Raw genomic sequence first — 20378 nt, forward strand, 5'->3', positions numbered from 1 at the left:
GCCTGGTCAGCTTTATGGCCTCTCAGAACAAGCTTGGGGCTCTCCAGGGCCTCGGGACAAGATCTTATGAACGCCGGACTGATGCTGTTTCTCGGTATATTCTCGTAAATTGGGTGGAAGCTCTCAGGCCTTGAATTCAACCTCAAAAAAGTGTAATATATGAATGGGATATAAAAATAACATAGTAATATAGAAAAAAATAATATAGTAGTTACAAATAAATCTATGGTCTTTCTTATTTAATGAGTGATAGGTTTGGGGTCTTGTTCTTTTCCTTCATTAGTTACTTTTTTCTTTGCGTTCTGTCTATGGCGCCGGCAGGCTTTCTTGGTGGGGCCTGGCGGTCGGCCCCAGCTTGTTATGGCGCAGGCAAGTGTTTTATAGCGGCGCCGTCTTGCTTGGCTCATGCTGCTCCCTGAGCTTATTTTTTATTATCTTTTTAGAGAGAATGTTGAGTCCGGGCTGATAGGTGGTCTTCAGGACAGCATGTGGATGGTCTTGGCCACCCGGCGGTGACTGAAAAATCCCAGCTTGTTGCGGCTGGCGGGATGCGAACCCGCGTCATCCTGGACCCCGCGCCCTCACTCTAACCATTCAGCCACCGTCTCGTTATTTCGGGGCACTGCTTGCTGATGAAAAGATAAGTTACTGGTTCTTGTTATTGTCGTTAGATACGAAATTAAGCTGAAACAATTTAAACCAGTATTATTTAAAGAGTTGCAGATGTAGAAGTAATTTGAAAGGGCAAGTGACTACGTGTTGCCTCGTAAAATGAAAACTAGCGCTGCCACAGTTACAGGATCACGGGGCTTGTAACAGACAACTACGGTGCTGGAGATGTCGTTCTCTTACCAACGATCTCGGTGCGGCGGTTCGTCGTAGGAGAGGTCGTTCACCGTTGTCGTGATAATAAGACCACGGGGATTTGTATTTGGACATCCCGTGGCGAGTGTCCTGGTGTGCGTCGAGGAAGAATCTTTTTTTTTTTTTTTTTTTTTTTTACAACAAAGGAGACGGCTCAAGGGCAACAAAAAGCGTAAAAAAAAAAGCTCGCTACTCACTGCTCCAAAAGGGGATGTGGTTGCCAAGGGACCTTCCACAGCAGCCGACGTCGCTAGAGCCGGTCTGTTGACAAGCGTTTACAAGTACTTCTATTTTCCGCCAATACTAAATTTTCTTGACTCTTTGTACACTAGACTGAAATTGACGCTTGATTAGTTTTCGCTGTTGAACTTTTTCACATCCTCCTGCTGTTTCTTATTGATGTTTTGCTGCTTTTGTTTTGCTTCTGGGTGATTATACTCTAATTGTTTTTACGCTTTTCCATAAGTGGTTTAGCTGCTGCAGAAAGTTTACCGGGGTTTTGTTTTCTTCTTCCCTGTATTTCACTGTTTTGACGCTTCTGCATAAGTGGTTTAGTTGCTGCAGAAAGTTTACCGTGGTTTTGTATTCTTCTTCCCTGTATTTCACTGTTTTGACGCTTCTCCATAAGTGGTTTAGTTGCTGCAAAATGTTGAAAGTGGTTTTATTTTCTTCTTCCCTTGTATCCCTGTCAAAGTTTTAGTGGAGTTTTAAATAGTTTCTTCAATGCCGAGATCTTATTCCGTGGTGTAGGTTGCATATTTGCTGGGGATATTCTTCGATGATTCGTGTTTGCTCTCGCGCAAGTTCATTAATTCTGTAAATGGGTTTCTTAGGATGGCTTTGATTTCGCGTTTAACCATTTTGCGGGCGCGACGAACACTTACTTGGTTGAGGACTAATATATATTTTATTATATTTCTCCGGGTTGTGGAGGATATAATCAGTTTCATTTGTTACCCCTGAAAGGATATTCTCCTCTGTTTTCCGTGTTCTCGGCCCTAAATTTTGCCAAGCGGGTATCAATTATTTTTAGAGAACGATTATCAGCAAAGTCTAATATGGTTTCACCTTTGCATTACGTGAATTCATGCCAATCCCCAACGAGATTTCTCCAGCAAGCTACCACTAATACTACTTCGATGAGTAAGAAGCAATGATAACAATAGTAATACCAATAATAACAATAATGATAAAATTGAACAGGGTAATAACACTTCCTCATCGCAAGCAACTACCAATTCTGCTACGATATTATAGTGGCAGGAAATAACCACAATGAGGGAAATGATAATAACAATAATAACAATAATAATAGTGAATAGATTAAAACCACTATATTTTTAAACGCGGCTTCTATTTTTCCTGTTTTTTTCCGAGCGTTCCGTCGCCTTCGTAAATTCACACAAGTCGCGGCTCGAGGATGACAAGCGGCCGCCGCGAGAAATCAGGAGACTCGCCACACGATTAATATGAACGAGGCGGACCTGCAGTGGACGAGCGGTGGGGCTTGACGGGAGCAGGGCGGATGGTGGGTGGGTGGGGGGATGGGGGGGGTGGGGGGGGACACTGTAACATAAACCACACGTATAATATCTTGGAACACCCTGGACTAATAATACCAGCGCGCTCATTGCTTTGGATACGTTTTATTGAGATTTTGACAAGAATTTCCTGGTGACGTTACGAAATACCCCGGGCTAATACCAGGGCGCTCATTGCTTTTGATACGTTTTATTTAGATTATGATAAGCATTTCCTGGTGACGTTACGAAATACCCCGGGCTAATACCAGTGCGCTCATTGCTTTAGATACGTTTTATTGAGATTTTGACAAGAATTTCCTGGTGACGTTACGAAATACCCCGTACTAATACCAGCGCGCTCATTGCTTTGGATACGTTTTATTGAGATTTTGACAAGAATTTCCTGGTGACGTTACGAAATACCCCGTACTAATACCAGGGCGCTCATTGCTTTTGTTTTATTTAGATTATGACAAGAATTTCCTGGTGACGTTACGAAATACCCCGTACTAATACCAGGGCGCTCATTGCTTTTGTTTTATTTAGATTTTGACAAGAATTTCCTGATAACATTACAAAATACCCCGGGCTAATACCAACGCGCTCATTGCTTTTGATACGTTTTATTGAGATTTTGACAAGAATTTCCTGGTGACGTTACGAAATACCCCGGGCAAATACCAGTGCGCTCATTGCTTTTGCTTTATTTAGATTTTGACAAGAATTTCTTGATAACATTAAGGAATAAGACTTAAAGAGCAAGAAAATGGAAACAGGGTGGCACAGACACTTTGTCAGACTATCACTGGGCTCGTAAACTACCTCTTGTAATGCCCATAACTTCTACGAAAGCCTTAGCAAACGTGTGTGTGAGCCCCTAAATGTTTGACCCAATGAGAAAGAGGAAAGGAGAGGAGAATAATGAACGCAAATTTTGATACTGCACTTGGGAAATAGTAAGTCCTCCCCCTCCCTCCCTTTTCCCCTTTCTCCTCCTTCTGCTCCTCTTTCTCCTTCTCCTCGATGGAAGGAAACATATGAAGTGCGATCGAAAGAAAAACGTCATTATCAAGTTATCTACCGAGACCGATCTTGCCTAACCGAACCCACCCCAGTATTACCTAATATTATCCAGCCTAATCCTCCCTACCCTAACCCATCTCATCCCAGTCTTATTTAACCTTAACTACCCTACCTAAATCACGAGTATAGTACTATGGCACACCTCGACTAACATTATTGTGCTTATTGCCTTTGATTCGTTTGCATTAAATTTAGAAGAGCAAAAATCTTGATAACATGACACAATAAGACGTAATTATTAAGAAGGTTTTAATGTTACATAAACCACGAGTATAATATTATGGCGCACCCCAGACTAATATTAATGCGCTTATTGCCTTTGATATGTTGTAATTAAATTTAGAGAAGCAATAAGAAGTAATTATTAATCTGCTTCTAATATTGTAACATAAACCACAATTCTAGTATCATGAAACTCCCCGGGCTAATAGTGTTGTGGTTATTGCCTCTGATATGTTTTGTGTAGATTTTGATAAGAGTTTCCTGATGATGTGAGGGAATAAGACAATCGTTAGCGGTCTTTGTTTTGTTTTAGCGTTTTTGTAGGGATGTTTTTTTGTTTTTAGTGTTTTTTTTTTCCTTTACATGTATTTAGCTGGCTTTTTTGTTTTGTTTTCTAGCGTTTTTTTGTTTGTTTATGGCGGGCTGATTTCTTTTCATTTATTCAGCGGGCATTTTTGTTTTCTAGGGTTTTTTCGTTTATGGCGTTTTTTTTCATTTATTAAGCGGCTTATTTTGTTTTCTAGCGTTTTTTTGTTTGTTTATGGCGGGCTTTTTTATTTATTTAGCGTCTTTTTTTGTTTTCTAGCGTTTTTTGTTTTGTTTTTAGCGGTCTTTTTTATATTTTCATTTATTTAGCGGCTTTTTTGTTCTCATTTATTTTTGGCTCGTGCGCTGCTTCCTTGACTCGACGAAAAAGCTGCCGCCTCAGTACGATATAAAACGGAACACTAAAAGAATAGACTAGGAAGAATCGACGCGGGAGTCTAGCGTGCACTCATTTTAACTTTTTTCCACCGACTTTTGCTTCTTCCTCCTCACGCGGGCGAGCAAAAAGTTTGTACATTTGTCAAAACAACTTCGCGGCAGCTAAATGTTCGTATTAAGAGACTCCTCGGCGTCTGCTTTCTCGTTCTTTTCTTACGTGTGTGCGCCGCAACCACGCTCCATCCTCAACAATGAAGAAATTTGATAAAGGACGAGATGCATTATATTTCAAAGACTTCAGATTGCGGAAATGTACCCGGAGTCGTCATCCCCGTGTGCCTCTTTTTCTTCCTTGTACTAAATGTCCTCAACACTTTTTACACTAAACTGAAATTCACGTTTCATTGACTCCCTTTATGAAGACTTTTATCATATCCCTTTGCTTTTCCTCATAGACAGATTAGAACATAAGGAGTCTGCAAGAGGCCGGTAAACCTAACCGCACCTAACCTCACCGTCTCCGTCTGCATCTCTTTCTGTCTGCGTGTGCGTCCCCCAGCCACACTTCGTCCTCAACAGACGAAGAAATAATATAATAAATGGCGGGCTGCATTGTGTTTCAGGTACCTCAGACTGCAGTAAATTCCTCCATATTGAACCGGCAGAGCAAAGGGTAATAAATTACAGCAAAATTTATAAGTGCAGTTTTCAAAGGAATCCCGCGATTAAACATCCATCTCGCATACGAATCACAGCCTTGCCGCGACGCAGACACCTTTTATATCATCGCCGCCCATCCCTCACGCGACGCCTTTGTGGACTTCTTCTTCCCGACACATCTGAAGTCTCTCTCTCAGCGCCCCGCACCATTACCGTGACAGGAGACGGTCCCGGGGGAGGCGCCAGGACAGGTAACACCGACTTCCCCTCCCAGGATCAGTCGTCACCGCCACCGCCTCCACCACCCGACACAACAGCCTCCCGCGGCGGCCACATTGTGCGCTAAAAGTTATCAATCACGCCAGACATCCCGGTGAAGGCGGCGGGGAGGACAGATATACACAACCCGGTCTGCGACAGAGGACGTTATTCTCAAACATTTAGGATCTCACACACACACACGTTTGCTAAGTCTTTCGTAGAAGTTGTGGGTATTACAATAGGTAGTTTATGAGCCCAGTGATAGTTTGACAAAGTGGAAAAAACACTCATGGGAACGCGATTAACCTTTCGTAGAGGAGGAGGAGGAGGAGAGGAGGGGAAGAGTAACAGTATATTTGTTATCCCATTCTTTTGCTCTAGAACTACCTCCTTTACTGTCCCTCCCCAAAAAGTCGTTCATTTAGCCGTAGAGTAACAGACAAGCCGAAAACCATGTGCCGGCCGCGTCCTGCTACAGCTGTGGGCGGCGGGGCGGAGCAGGCAGGCGGTGATGAGGGTCGGGGGTCAAAGGGTCAGTGGTGTTTGATCGCCTCTCTGATCCGTGAACGCGACAAACGAGCCTCGGCGGACTGTCTTGTGATCAGGGCAACGAGCGGACTCCAGCCCAGCGATGCCAGGTTATCGTATCCACTGTTATTTTTACCGTTTTTAGACGCTTAACTATAGCAAAAAGACACTAATAATTAAACCTTTCAACGGTAACTATAAATAAGTGTAGTTATTGGAGTGGAGGGGACAACTTTTGGGGTTGGAAATCGGAAAACACAAGAGGCTGAGTACGACAATCTGGCAACGTTGCGAGTCCAGCCAGACGTGAATTTTGGTGTTGGAAGTTTAAAAGGGCCAATTATTTTATTTAACTGTATAGAATATAGACTTTTTTTTTTATAGTGTGTGGATCAGACAAAGAAAATATGAAACCGAAACAAAATGAGCGAATTCTAGCTTTGACTATTCGTAGGAGTCTTTTTAGGTGTAGTTTTTCGAGATATATATTTTGGATGACTGCTCTGACATTAATATTAAAGAAAAATACCTGTGAAAACCATATTGTCTTGGTGTGTGTGTGTGTGTGTGTGTGTGTGTGTGTGTGTCTCCAGTGGTCAGGGTAGGTAGGAAGATGATGAAGATAAAAGTTAATATATAGAAAATCAATATAAAAAAGCAGTATATATTTTCTTCCTATAACTACATATAAACTAGCAAATAATAATATCTACTCCTAACAATAACTATCTAATAATACCAACTCCTATAAACTACCAGAGTACTTATTCCTGCCATATATTAACTACTTCATTATATAAAACTATGAAACCTTAACCTTCTTTAAAGTCAACGTGAAAGGATGGTGATTATGCCTAGGAAAAAAATAATGGTTAATTAAAAACAGTGTACGGTCCGTCAGGTCAGAGGACTTAACGAAGACACTGTGTTTGGGCCGCGCCTTTATCGGGTCGCTACAGGCTTTTATGCGGGCCGGGGAAGAGGTTGACTTGGCGCTAAACGAAAACTCTCCCTTCTTAAAGCTTTCCTCCGCCCCTTCCCTTCCTTCCCTCTGACCTTCTCGCTCGCTGTTCCTTGCTTTGACGCTTGTAGCTCTCTCGCTCTCCTCTTCCTCTCTCCCCTCCGACACCCTTTTTATTATTGTGTTTTCTCTTGTTTTTTATTATTCTTTCTTTTCTTTCTCTGTTTTGTTTGTTTTGCTCTATTCTTAGTCTGCTTCTCACCTTGTTTTTGTTCCTATCTCGTTATTGTTTTTCTTGCCCTTATGAATTTTGTTGCTTTACTTCTTATGTATTTTTTTTATTCGTGTTTCTTAGCATTTTTCTCCTTCTTCCTTCTCTCCTTCTTCTTCATCTTTCTCCTCCTTCACTCCTTCTTTCCCTCCATTCTTCCTGCTCCTCCATTCTTCCTCCTCCTTCAGTCTTCCTCTATATTCTTCTCCTCCTCCTCGTCCTCGTCCTCCCTCCCTCCTCCTTTTCCTCCTCCTCCTCCTCCTCTTCCTCTTAGTAGTGAATTGGAAAACGATCAACTCCTTTAAAAATCGCATTGACAATCACTTTATTACATCATAGTGAACTGAATGTCACCCCTACGCATGTACAAGTGTTTTAACCTGTTCCTCCGGTCACTGAAGAGGCTGACGAATTGCTCAAATCACTAAACCAGGCAGTCTGTTAATAAGCCAACGGTCACAGTGTTGCTTTCTCTTCCATATGACGCTGTTTCCATGTTTTATCTCCGTCCACATGTTAGAGATATATCGCTTTTGGTCGTTTATGAGAACCCGATATTGATGCTATTTTCAATAAGGTCCCTGAACACTGGAAGCGCTGCCAGTCATTACATTAGAAGCTATCGGCATTCACGACGTCATCCTCATAGAATGTGAGTGAATGGCGCCGCGGGTTAAGTCGTTGTCGTGAAGATCAGAGCTGAAATATCGAACAGAATATACCAGGCAATCCTCCTCCTCCAGTTCTGCTTTTGACGTATCGGTTAATATACAGAATGAAAAGCCGTAACTGTTGTGTCGTTTGCATGATGCTATTGTGTTCATATTCAGTGACATAAACTTCCATCTGAACAAAAAAAGTTTATCGCGAGCTGTCAATTTACATTTGCCGTATAAGTTCATTAAAGTATTGCAGTAAGTAGCGGGCTTTTTTTTTTTTTCATTGTTTTCTTTTTTTTACGCCCTTGCACTGTCTCCTCTGCTGTAAAAAGAAAATAAATAAATAAATAAATAAATAAAAACAAATACGAATAATCTCTTGTCCTCTGAGTAGAAATCAAGGAAGCAAACCATCTGAGACACAGTTGACCAAAAGTTGCATCTGGAGCTACCGGCCTCGTGCAGACTCCTTATGTTCTTATGTTCTTATGTTCTTTTTAGGTTATCAGTGGCTCAGTTGGTATGCTGCCCTGATTTCTACTTAAAAGACACGGGTTCGATTCGATTTTTCACTGCGTTATTGTAGTTTCTTTAATAAAATAATAACTCACTGAAAAATTGCATTGATCAGGTTTTCATTTGACAGGAGTGAAGTGAAGGTTTTCATGTATACCACATCCCTATACTGTCCAAACTCCTTATGCAAGAGTTAACCTGCATCTTCACTCTTTCATCACTATACTGTCCAAACCCCTTATGCAAGAGTTAACCAGCATTTTCACTCTTTCATCCCTATGCTGTCCAAACCCCTTATGCAAGAGTTAACCAGCATCTTCACTCTTTCATCACTATAGTTAACCAGCATCTTCACTCTTTCATCACTATACTGTCCAAACCCCTTATGCAAGAGTTAACCTGCATCTTCACTCTTTCATCACTATACTGTCCAAACCCCTTATGCAAGAGTTAACCTGCATCTTCACTCTTTCATCACTATACTGTCCAAACCCCTTATGCAAGAGTTAACCAGCATCTTCACTCTTTCATCCCTCACGCTGGTAAACTCTGGAACAATCTTCCTTCATCTGTATTTCCTCCTGCCTACGACTCGAACTCTTTCAAGAGGAGGGTATCAGGACACCTCTCCTCCCGAAACTGACCTCTCTTTCGGCCACCTCTTTTGATTCTTTTTATAGGAGCAGCGAGTAACGGGCTTTTTTTATTATTGTTTCCTTTTTTGTGCCCTTCAGCTGTCTCCTTTGTTGTAAAAAAAAAAAAAAAAATGCCCACCGGTTTTACTCGTTACATGCGTTTGAAGATTGACATTCTCCTGTAAGTCGACCAGTTGCACCCTCCATCCCGTGTTCCGTTTAGCCCAAATATTAATACATTTTGCACGCCGGATCGCTCGTCCCTTCATTTGGAGTCGCTATTCCGGGCAGCATTTCATCCTCGACGAGTCCCTTAGCGTCGTGGCGGAGCAGCTTTCATGTCCCCTTCGTCGTTTTCAATATTCAATTCGTAGTTTTATTTTTTCTTTGACATCTCATCCTTCGGCAGATGAGATTGGCTTCCTGCTAATTTCCATGTTGGTTTAGGAGTCAAATCACACACACACATACACGCACACACACACACACACACACACACACACACACGCACACGCACACATCTACACACAGATTTTCCGGGAGGGTACTGGCTCCTCTGAACTTTTATTAGTGGGCTTTGTTTTCTCATATTTTTATTTTTTTGCCCTTGAGCGGTTTCCTCTACTGTAAAAAAATCGAGTCCAGTATATGATAAGACAATGATGAATGACAACTCCCCCTTCCCCCCTCCCACACACATACACACACATACACTTATATACACATACACACACTTAAATTCCGGCGCTCGTCTCCTTAAATAATCATCAGCTAAAGGGGAACGGCCTCTGTATTATTCTCCTTTCCTCTTTTTTTCTCGCCCTGACAACGTGGGGAAGAGAGGTTAGTCGTGTCTGCCGCCAGCTTGTTGACCGCGGCCCTATTTCCTTCTCCCTTGCCGCTGACTAAGGCATTCTGTCCCTCTTTGTAAGCATCTAGGGGCGGAAATGTTCTATGGTTCTTTTTTCATTGTGTTGCTGGGTGGTGTTTGTTTTGTCAACCTCACTGGTCACTGGCAGGGGAGCAGAGAAGCTGATACGGATTTATGATGATCACCCTTTTTATAAGTGTGTGAACCTTCCACTTTTTCGCCCTCGACAGTTGCTGATTCTAAAAATTGGAGGTAAATTAAAACTAACGATTCATTGTCAACCTTACTGGTCACTGCCCCGTCCTGTTTTTATGGTAGGGGAGCAGAGAAGCTGATATGGGTTTATGTTGATCACCCTTTTTATAAGTGTCTGAACCTTCCACTTTCTCCTCCTCGACAGTTGCTAACGATTCATTGCGGGTGTTCGTTATTTCGGAGCACGCACCACACTTATTTTTGGGGCGTCCGCTCACTCAAAGGTCATTCATACACAGAGACTAAAGAAAATTACAAAAGACTTAATTGGCCTACAAATTGGTGCCCTTGAAAGACTGTTTGCCATCCTCGTTCCTCCTCGTCCATCTATATAACCTCCATTCGCAGTGACTATACATATGCCTAGTGTGTTTAATTCGTCCATAAATGATGATTGTAAGAGAAATTTTGAAAAGTTTATGAAGTAATGGTTATGAATGATGATAGATGACATATGGAAAATAAGTTGGTAATAATAAGTGATAATAACATAATAGAAATAATAAAGATAAGCGATTCAAAATATACGATTCAAGAGATGCGATTCAAGATATGTGATATAATTTAAGCGATTCAGGATATGCGATTCTTCAAGATACGCGATTCAAGATATGCGATTCTTCAAGATACGCGATTCAAGATATGTGATTCAAGATATGTGATTCAAGATATGCGATTCAAGATATGCGATTCAAGATATGCGATTCAAGCTATGTGATTCAAGATATGTGATTCAAGATATGCGATTCAAGATATGCGATTCAAGTTATGCGATTCAAGATGTGCGATTCAAGATATGCGATTCAACATTCGCGATTCAAGATAGTAAAATAAATATTTCAAACATTTTGATTATATATTGAATACCTCTTTACTGCTTGGTGCTACAGTTCTTTTCCAGTTCCAGTTACAGAACCAACAACTTCATCTTCTCCGCCACACGAACTGGAATATACAAAGTCATTTCCTTTCCCGCCTTTATATCACGTGAAATATAACGCACGCAAAGCCTGAGAGCGCAAATAGTGCAATCGTTCCTTTTATCCCAACAACAATTATGTGGATGTTGTACAAAGCTCAAAGTTTGGCCGCGAGCCTTCTGCTGCTGCTCGCTAGACCTTGATTCAGTAACACAACGGCAAGCACATTTTCCGCTTCTGTCTCTCGAGTTTAGCCGACTTGTCGCTTCCGCCTACGCCTTGGCTGGCACGATGTGTTATTCATTTTGCTAACTGCTTCGCATGTTAACAGATATTTTTCTCATTCAGACGGGAAAATGTTTTATATTATTGTGGTGCAAACTGCAAGAATATAATTTTTTCAACTGCTTTGTGCGTTAATTATATTTTTTCCTCTTCTTTTTCTCTTCTTTTTCTTTTTCAGTTAATTTATATTCTTCATCCTCGACTATGTAATCTTTTTTATTAACTATTTTGTATGTTTTCTGATTTTCTACATCCGGGCCAGTGTATTCATATTATATCAACTATTTTGTGTGTCAACTTATACTTCTCATCCTGACCCGAAAATGTTTTATTATTATTTTTGTTTAATATTCTCTTTACCTAGCTGAGGGCATATAGAGTTAGGAAATATGTCGCAATCAATCTTTCTTAGTACAAATGTATACTATTAACTAAAACTCTTGATTCAAGCAAGTCAAGAGAACAAGCTGATAAGTGGCTCAGTTGGCACGCTGCCCCGACATTTATTCTGAAGGCCCAGGTTCGATTCCCGGCACTCAGTGATGTACGTTTTGAGACCAAGCTGGATTTCGTAGTGGATAATCTTCAACTGACCACATTCACCTCATCAGCCACTAACAATGCAATACAGTATAATACAATAACAATATCAATAGCACGCGACTGGACGAAATATACTTATGTTGTGGGAACGTCCTTAGCATGAAAAGGTCCTTGTATATGGACACTTATTAAACCTCGTAGGGTAGGGGAGGGAAGCATCATAGGGTTGGCAAGGCAGCTGTACATTTTGTCTGTTTGTCTTTCTCTGAACTGGCCAGCAAAAGAGAGTACCCCGATCAGACTCAACGCACCACCTTAAAACATTCTGCAGCTTCGTTAAAAGAGCAGACGAACAAGTGAGATCCTATTAAAGCAGAAGGATTGAGTGTGACTTAAGGAGACAGCTGTGTGGCGGGGAGATACGAGGAAGATAAGTAGAAGGAGGAGGAGGAGGAGGAGGAGGAGGAGGAAAAAGAGGAAGAAAAGGAGGAAGGGGAAGAGAGGAAAGGAGAGGACGAGGAAGAAAAAGAGGAAGAGGAAGATAGAGAAAGAGGAAAATTAAGAGAAAAAGAAAGATAAAAGAAACAGGAAGAGGAAGAGGAGGAGAAAAAAGGAAGAGAAGGAGGAAAAAGAAGAGGAAGAGGAGGAGGACGAGAACGAGGAGGAAGAAGGGAAGGAGGAGGAAGAGGAGGAAGAAGAGGAAGGGCAGCACTAGAGAAGGAGGAGAAACAGACCGAGGAAAGTTGAATAAAAATAAGAGAAAAGAAGTATAGGAGAAAACGAGCGAGCGAGAGAGAGAGAGAGAGAGAGAGAGAGAGAGAGAGAGAGAGAGAGAGAGAGAGAGAGATAATGAGGATGAGGATCACGTGTGTGTGTGTGTGTGTGAGTGAGTGTGAGAGCGAGCGAGGACAAACAAGCAGGAGAGAGAACGCCCCGCGCCCCTCCCAACACACACACACACACACACACACACACACACACAGACTGACCACCAGCGCCTCCACCACCACCGCCAGCGCCACCCCAAGCCGCTTCCTTCTTTACGAGGCCAATACGTAGCCGGCAGCGGACATTTATCCAACACCCGGAGGCGGTACGTTAGGTCCTTCCTCCCTGAAATTGCCGCCACTATTTACCCAATGACTCCCTAACTTCTCTCCACAATAACTGCCGCCAAAGCTTACACCAAGGATGGGCCTGCAGCGGCTGTCTTCCCTTAATCTTTAGCTATTAGGGATGCTGGACTGGGCTGGGCTGGACTCTCTCTCTCTCTCTCTCTCTCTCTCTCTCTCTCTCTCTCTCTCTCTCTCTCTCTCTCTCTCTCTCTCTCTCTCTCTCTCTCTCTCTCTCTCTCTCTCTCTCTCTCTCTCTCTCTCTCTCTCTCTCTCTCTTTCTCTCTCTCTCTCTCTCTCTCTCTCTCTCTTTCTTCTCTTTGCATTGCTTTGTTTTCTTCTTCGCCTTTTCTCTCGTTTCCTTTCTTTTCCTTTCATCTCTTCTTGTGGTTTTGCTTTTCCTCTGCTCTTTCCTTCTCTCTTCTTCTCCTTTCTCTTCTATCCTTTCTCTATATCTATCTGTCTATCTGTATCCATCTATCTGTCTATCTGTAACATGATATACCTTAAAACAAACATGTCATTTTTAACTCTCGTTCCACACATAACTCATTGTTGATCTTACGTGGTACTAATATTCATCTTTTCTTTACTGATAACCCTCAGGCATTTTTTTGAAAGGTGAAAAATGATAGAAAAGGCAAAAGAAAAGAAACGTCATTTGCAGCAGCTGGAGAAAGAAGGGAGTTCGTGAGAGTTGTGGTCTGGCGGGAGAGTGAGTTATTTAAATGACCTCGGGCAGGGAAGAAAAAATAAAATCAGCTCCCGGATAGTGAAATAGGACATCGTGCCTGAGGTGTGAGGGGAGGAACCACGGATAAGATGAGGAAAGGAAAAATAAAATAGAGAAAACAATGGAGGGGGAAGTTGGAGGGGAAAAAAACTATTGGGAAAACGAATATGCAAACAAGAGAATGCAAATACGAATCACGGAAAATAAAATAAAATGAAATAATTGGGAAGTTAAATCGGAGTAAAAGAAGTTATGGAGGAAATTAACATAGAAGTAAGAGAATGTAAATATGTTATTATTGGTGGTAGGAAAGGGAACCACGGAAGAGATGAGAGAAAGGAAGAAAAAAGAAAAATAAACAATGAAAAAAAGTGGAAAGTTAAATGGACAAAAATAGAGCGATGGATGAAATAGAAATACAAGTAAGAGAATGTACATTGTTATTGGTGATAGGAAAGGGGACCACAGAAAATATGAGAGAAATGTAGAAAATGAAAAAATAAACAATGAAAAGAAGTGGAAAGTTGAATCGAAAGAAATAAAGCGATGGATGAAAGAAAAATGCAAGTAAGAGAATGTTAACCTTTGGAAGTAAAGAAGGAGAAATCAAAGAAAAATAATGAGTTTGAAAATACATAAAAGGAAGGAAGAAGGGAAGAGGGGAAGAAGGAGGAAAGAAAGGAGTAAGGAAGAGGAAGAAAGAAAGAATGAGAGAAGAAAAATAAGGACAGAAGAATGAAGAAGAAAAGGAAGAAAAATGACAGAAAGGAAGGAAAAAAAACATTATTATTAGTGGTAAGAGAGTGAACCACGGAAAAGATGAGAAAAAAGGAAGGAAGAAAAAGGAAAAAAAAGAAAAAAAGTTGAAAGTTAAATGGAAAAATTAAAGCGATGAATGAAAGTAAAGGAATGTAAATCTATTGTTATTAGTGGTAGGAAGAGAACCACAGAAAGGTTGAGAAAAAGAAAAGAATGAAAAGAAAGTTGAGAGGAAAGTTAAATTGTAAACAAATCTACGGAGAAAACGAACGTGTGAAGAAGAGAATGAAAATCTATTATATTTGCTGAAAGAATAGGGTTGACGAATAGGCTGAGAAAAAAAGGGAAAAGGGAAAGAAATTAAAAGAAAAGTTGAACTGGAAAGAAATATATGAAGGAAACAGACAACCAAACAAGAGAATGTAAATATATTATACTTGGTGAAAGAATAGGAATGACGAATAGGCTGAGAAAAAAAGGGAAAAGGGAAAGAAATTAAAAGAAAAGCTGAACTGGAAAGAAATATATGAATGAAACAGACAACCGAACAAGAGAAAGCAAGTCCTTTATATATAGTGAAAGGACTGGAGCCACGAATAAGAAAAGAAAAAGAAAAACGGGGAAAATGGGAATAAAAATGTTGACCCGGAAAGAAATCTATGAGGGGGAACACAAATACGCAAATAAATGAATCTAAATCCATTATATTTTACACCCGAAAAAAAGGGTTGTATACCACACCGGCATTCGCTCAAAGAGGGGATTTACAAAGCAGTTACCTTCAGCAGCATAATGGCTAATGACGTAATTCCTCCCCGTGTTATTACTATTACTGGCATTACCACAATTAACTGTATGGCGGTCTGGCGGGCGGCTAGGCTAATGGCAGGCGCTCGTTCACCACGCCGCCCGCCACCGAGCTCGGCCGTGGAATAGATCGGGCAGCTGGCACTCCTCGCCTGCTCGGGTTTCCACGCCGCGTCATTATCCAAACCACAATGAGTTATTCAATTATTCCGCCATCGCCCGGATCTGCATCTAATTAAGAGCACTAGACATGATGGTTGTTGTTTGTGTGTTGGATTGACGGAGTGTTCGCTTAATTAAATAGCGGAGGTAAACATAGGCGCCGGTGACAACTCTGGGATCAGGCCGCTACTCTCACACGAGATACAGCAGGGACAATGCGAAGAGAAGGAAGAGAAGGAGGAGGAAAAAGAAGAGGAAGAGAAAAAGAAAGAGGAGGAGGACGAGGACGAGGAGGAAGAAGGGGAGCAGCACTAGAGAAAGAGGAGAAACAGACCGAGGGAAGCGAAGAGGGTACGAGGTCATCACTGAACGGCCGTGTACCCTATGACAGGCCTTAGGATCACGGGGTGTGCTCAGCTGAATCAGAATCATATAATATTACATCCACTCATACTGAAGCCAAATCATATAGTATTACATCCACTCATACTGAAGCCAAATCATATAGTATTACATCCACTCATATTGAAGCCAAATCATATAGTATTACATCCACTCATACTGAAGCCAAATCATATAGTATTACATCCACTCATACTGAAGCCAAATCATATAGTATTACATCCACTCATACTGAAGCCGAATCATATAATATTACATCCACTCATACTGAAGCCAAATCATATAGTATTACATCCACTCATACTGAAGCCAAATCATATAGTATTACATCCACTCATACTGAAGCCAAATCATATAGTATTACATCCACTCATACTGAAGCCAAATCATATAGTATTACATCCACTCATACTGAAGCCAAATCATATAGTATTACATCCACTCATACTGAAGCCAAATCATATAGTATTACATCCACTCATACTGAAGCCAAATCATATAGTATTACATCCACTCATATTGAAGCCGAATCCTATAATATTACATCCACTCATACTGAAGCCAAATCATATAGTATTACATCCACTCATACTGAAGCCAAATCATATAGTATTACATCCACTCATATTGAAGCCGAATCCTATAGTATTACATCCACTCATACTGAAGCCAAATCATATAGTATTACATCCACTCATACTGAAGCCAAATCATATAGTATTACATCCACTCATACTGAAGCCAAATCATATAGTATTACATCCACTCATACTGAAGCCAAATCATATAGTATTACATCCACTCATACTGAAGCCAAATCATATAGTATTACATCCACTCATACTGAAGCCAAATCATATAGTATTACATCCACTCATACTGAAGCCAAATCATATAGTATTACATCCACTCATACTGAAGCCAAATCATATAGTATTACATCCACTCATACTGAAGCCAAATCATATAGTATTACATCCACTCATACTGAAGCCAAATCATATAGTATTACATCCACTCATACTGAAGCCAAATCATATAATATTACATCCACTCATACTGAAGCCAAATCATATAGTATTACATCCACTCATACTGAAGCCAAATCATATAATATTACATCCACTCATACTGAAGCCAAATCATATAGTATTACATCCACTCATACTGAAGCCAAATCATATAATATTACATCCACTCATACTGAAGCCAAATCATATAGTATTACATCCACTCATATTACATCCACTCATACTGAAGCCAAATCATATAGTATTACATCCACTCATACTGAAGCCAAATCATATAATATTACATCCACTCATACTGAAGCCGAATCCTATAATATTACATCCACTCATACTGAAGCCAAATCATATAATATTACATCCACTCATACTGAAGCCAAATCATATAATATTACATCCACTCATACTGAAGCCGAATCCTATAATATTACATACACTCATGCGTATGCACAAACTAGGCTAGCTTGGTTCGGTGTGTCTGCATATGTTACAATTTATACTTTTTTTTCGTTGTCACGTTATTATGATTGTCATTAAAACTGTTACTGGTAGGGATGATGATAATGCTTAGAATTTAATGCATCGGAAAATCTGTTTTTGATTATAATTTGTGGATAATTTATAGATAATTAACATTAAGCTGACATGATAGTGTTTTTATATATTACAAATAGGGGCAGTGGTTAGCGGCGGGCTTTTTTCTCTCATTATTATTATTATTATTATTATTATTATTATTATTATTATTATTATTATTATTATTATTATTATTATTATTATTATTATTATTATTTGCCCTTCAGCTGTTTCCTTTACAACAAAAAAATACATATGCAACTTGCGCTTTATTAGGTTCGCAACATTCCAGCGGCCCCGCATATACCTCAGAAGAAGTGGCGTACGCCCGTTGCGGCTGCTGAAGGTATATATATCATTTATTTTGTGTATATCTAATACTAACTGCGATCTCCTTTGCGTTTTCCCAGGAAGGTTAATTATGCGCTTTGGTTTAATTTACTTCCTGTAGCTAAAAATTCACCCAGCTAAGCCACAGAGGGGGACACACAGACAGACAGACAGGCGTAGAAACAGAAGAAAGACAGAGCAGAGTCAGAGAGATGAGATACAGAGACAGACGTGAAGGAGGAAAGACGGACGAAGATACATTATTCATACTACTTTTCTTTCTCCTCGTCGTATGATGTTAGTTTTTTTCACTGGCGACGTCGACCGCTGAACACAAACGCGGAAGTCCTTGAACGGGGGGAGAACTGACAAGTGGCGGCTTTAACTCCCGTGAATCCGGACTAGTGAAGAGGGGAAGGTAAAAAAAATGATGTGTCGAGGAAGAGAGAAAGATGCGTGAATGAATTGGGTGGTAAAAGAATGGTGAGGATCCGACGCCGGGAAGGAGAAAAAACACGAAATTGAATTGGAGACGAGAAAGACGCATTGAATAGCGAGGAAGGGGAATAATGTGAGAAAACGAAGTTGGGTGCTGACGACAAGATGCAGGGGAGGCAATGTTTTCATGAATTCGGTGAGAGAGAGAGAGAGAGAGAGAGAGAGAGAGAGAGAGAGAGAGAGAGAGAGAGAGAGAGAGAGAGAGAGAGAGAGAGAGAGAGAGAGAGAGAGAGAGAGAGAGAGAGAGAGAGAGAGAGAGAGAGAGAGAGAGAGAGAGAGAGAGAGAGAGAGAGAGAGAGAGAGAGAGAGAAGAAAAGCGAAGAAAAGGGAAGGGAAGGGAAGGGAGTGGAGGGAAAGGAAGGGAAGAGGAGAGAAAAGATAAAAAAGAAGAGAAAAGAGAGAGAGAGAGAGAGAGAGAGAGAGAGAGAGAGAGAGAGAGAGAGAGAGAGAGAGAGAGAGAGAGAGAGAGAGAGAGAGAGAGAGAGAGAGAGAGAGAGAGAGAGAGAGAGAGAATATATATACATAAAATATACGGGGATTATGATACTAATTGGGTCCCTAAAGAATTAGTTTTGGTTTCGCAGCCGGCTCAAGAGTAAATGTTACGGAGAGGAGCACTGAGGCCACGCGCAGCTAACCCTCTTCCCCCTCACTTTACTTTTGCCTCTACTGTTTATATGTTACATTGAAAACCTTGACTGAGATGCAACTTGAGATATCACCAATTTAACCGACGATACAAAGAAAATTACAGCGAACTGAATATAATCATTGCATAAGATTTTTGAAGGCTGTGTTAGTACTGTTTATATGTTACATTGAACACCTTGAATGAGATGCAACTTGAGATATCACCAATTTAACCGACGATACAAAGAAAATTACAGCGAACTGAATATAATCATTGCATTTAAATTTTGAAGGCTGTGTTAGTATTCGTATTTTGCTAGTTCAACAAATGCATGAAAGATTTATATAGCATCGACAAAGTAGAGGACTTTTTTTTATTGTTTCCTTTTTTTGTGCCCTTGTGCTGTCTCCTTTGCTGTAAAAAAAAAAAAAAGTAAAATTCACCCACGGCCTGATCACGTGTTGGGTTCGTCATCGCCAGCAAGAAGCATCCGGATTAGAGCAAGTCCCATTAATCGATACCTGGGTCGGGAATCTCAGACTCTTCCACCTCTCATGTCATTTATTTCCAAAGGCTAAAATGGAGTCTAATCGGGCTTCCAAGGGTGTTTTTCACGTTTAAGGTACAGAAGAGGGGTCAAACTACCACCAAGGTCATAAATGTACCTCTGGAAATGCCCAATACCCCTTCAAAAACCCTGTCAAATGTGAGTGTGTAAGCGGCGAAGGGTTTGAGAATATGGTCCCTGGGTACTGCCGGGACCTCACACACTGCACAGCTCATTCTACTTGCTCAAGGAGGGACAGTAACCGCTCCTCGACACTTGAAAAATTCCTGCCTGAGCGGGGCTGGAACCTCCGCCTGTCAGGTCGTGAGGGGTGGCAGCGCGGAGCTTTACCACTGAGGTACCGAAGCAGTGTGTGTGTGTGTGTGTGTGTGTGTGTGTGTTTAACGTCGCGGGCACTACATTTCGGGTACCTCAAAATTTCACACCACAAGACAACCAGCTTAAGCATCCCCGAAGCTTCCCTGTAACCCAACCCAACACATCCCCGCCTGGAATTATATTAGTACACGCCGCCACGAAGTACTCAACGCTCTACTAAGACGCACGAGACAACGGGGACGTAATTACGCTTTAAGTTAAATTGACACACGAGACAGTTGGGAGGCGCGGAGGAGGTGTAACAACAGAGAGGACGAATTGGCTGAGAGAGACGTTGCCTTGGTCTTGTAGTCAGAGGGATGCGCGGCTTGTGAGTTTGCGTTAGGGGCGATATCTTACGCCTTCTTTTACAGCGAGGAAGGCAGCTCAAGGGCAAAAACAAAAACAAAAACAACAAAAAACGCTTCTCTGGCAAAAGAACAAAAGAACGAGAGGCCGAATGTATTCCTATGCGTGTATTCCTATGTATTCCCCCTCCTCCGTCTCCCCTTTTAGATTTCCTCACCCTCTTCTTCCTTTTTCCTCACTCCTTGTTTCCTAAAGTCTGGGGTATATTCCGGTTTCAGGAAAGAGACGTCAACCCCGGGTGGAGAGGTGTCTTGATACCCTCCTCCTGCAAGAGTTCGAGGCAT

Source organism: Eriocheir sinensis, chromosome 70, assembly GCF_024679095.1.
Source record: "Eriocheir sinensis breed Jianghai 21 chromosome 70, ASM2467909v1, whole genome shotgun sequence".
Lineage (NCBI taxonomy): Eukaryota > Metazoa > Arthropoda > Malacostraca > Decapoda > Varunidae > Eriocheir > Eriocheir sinensis.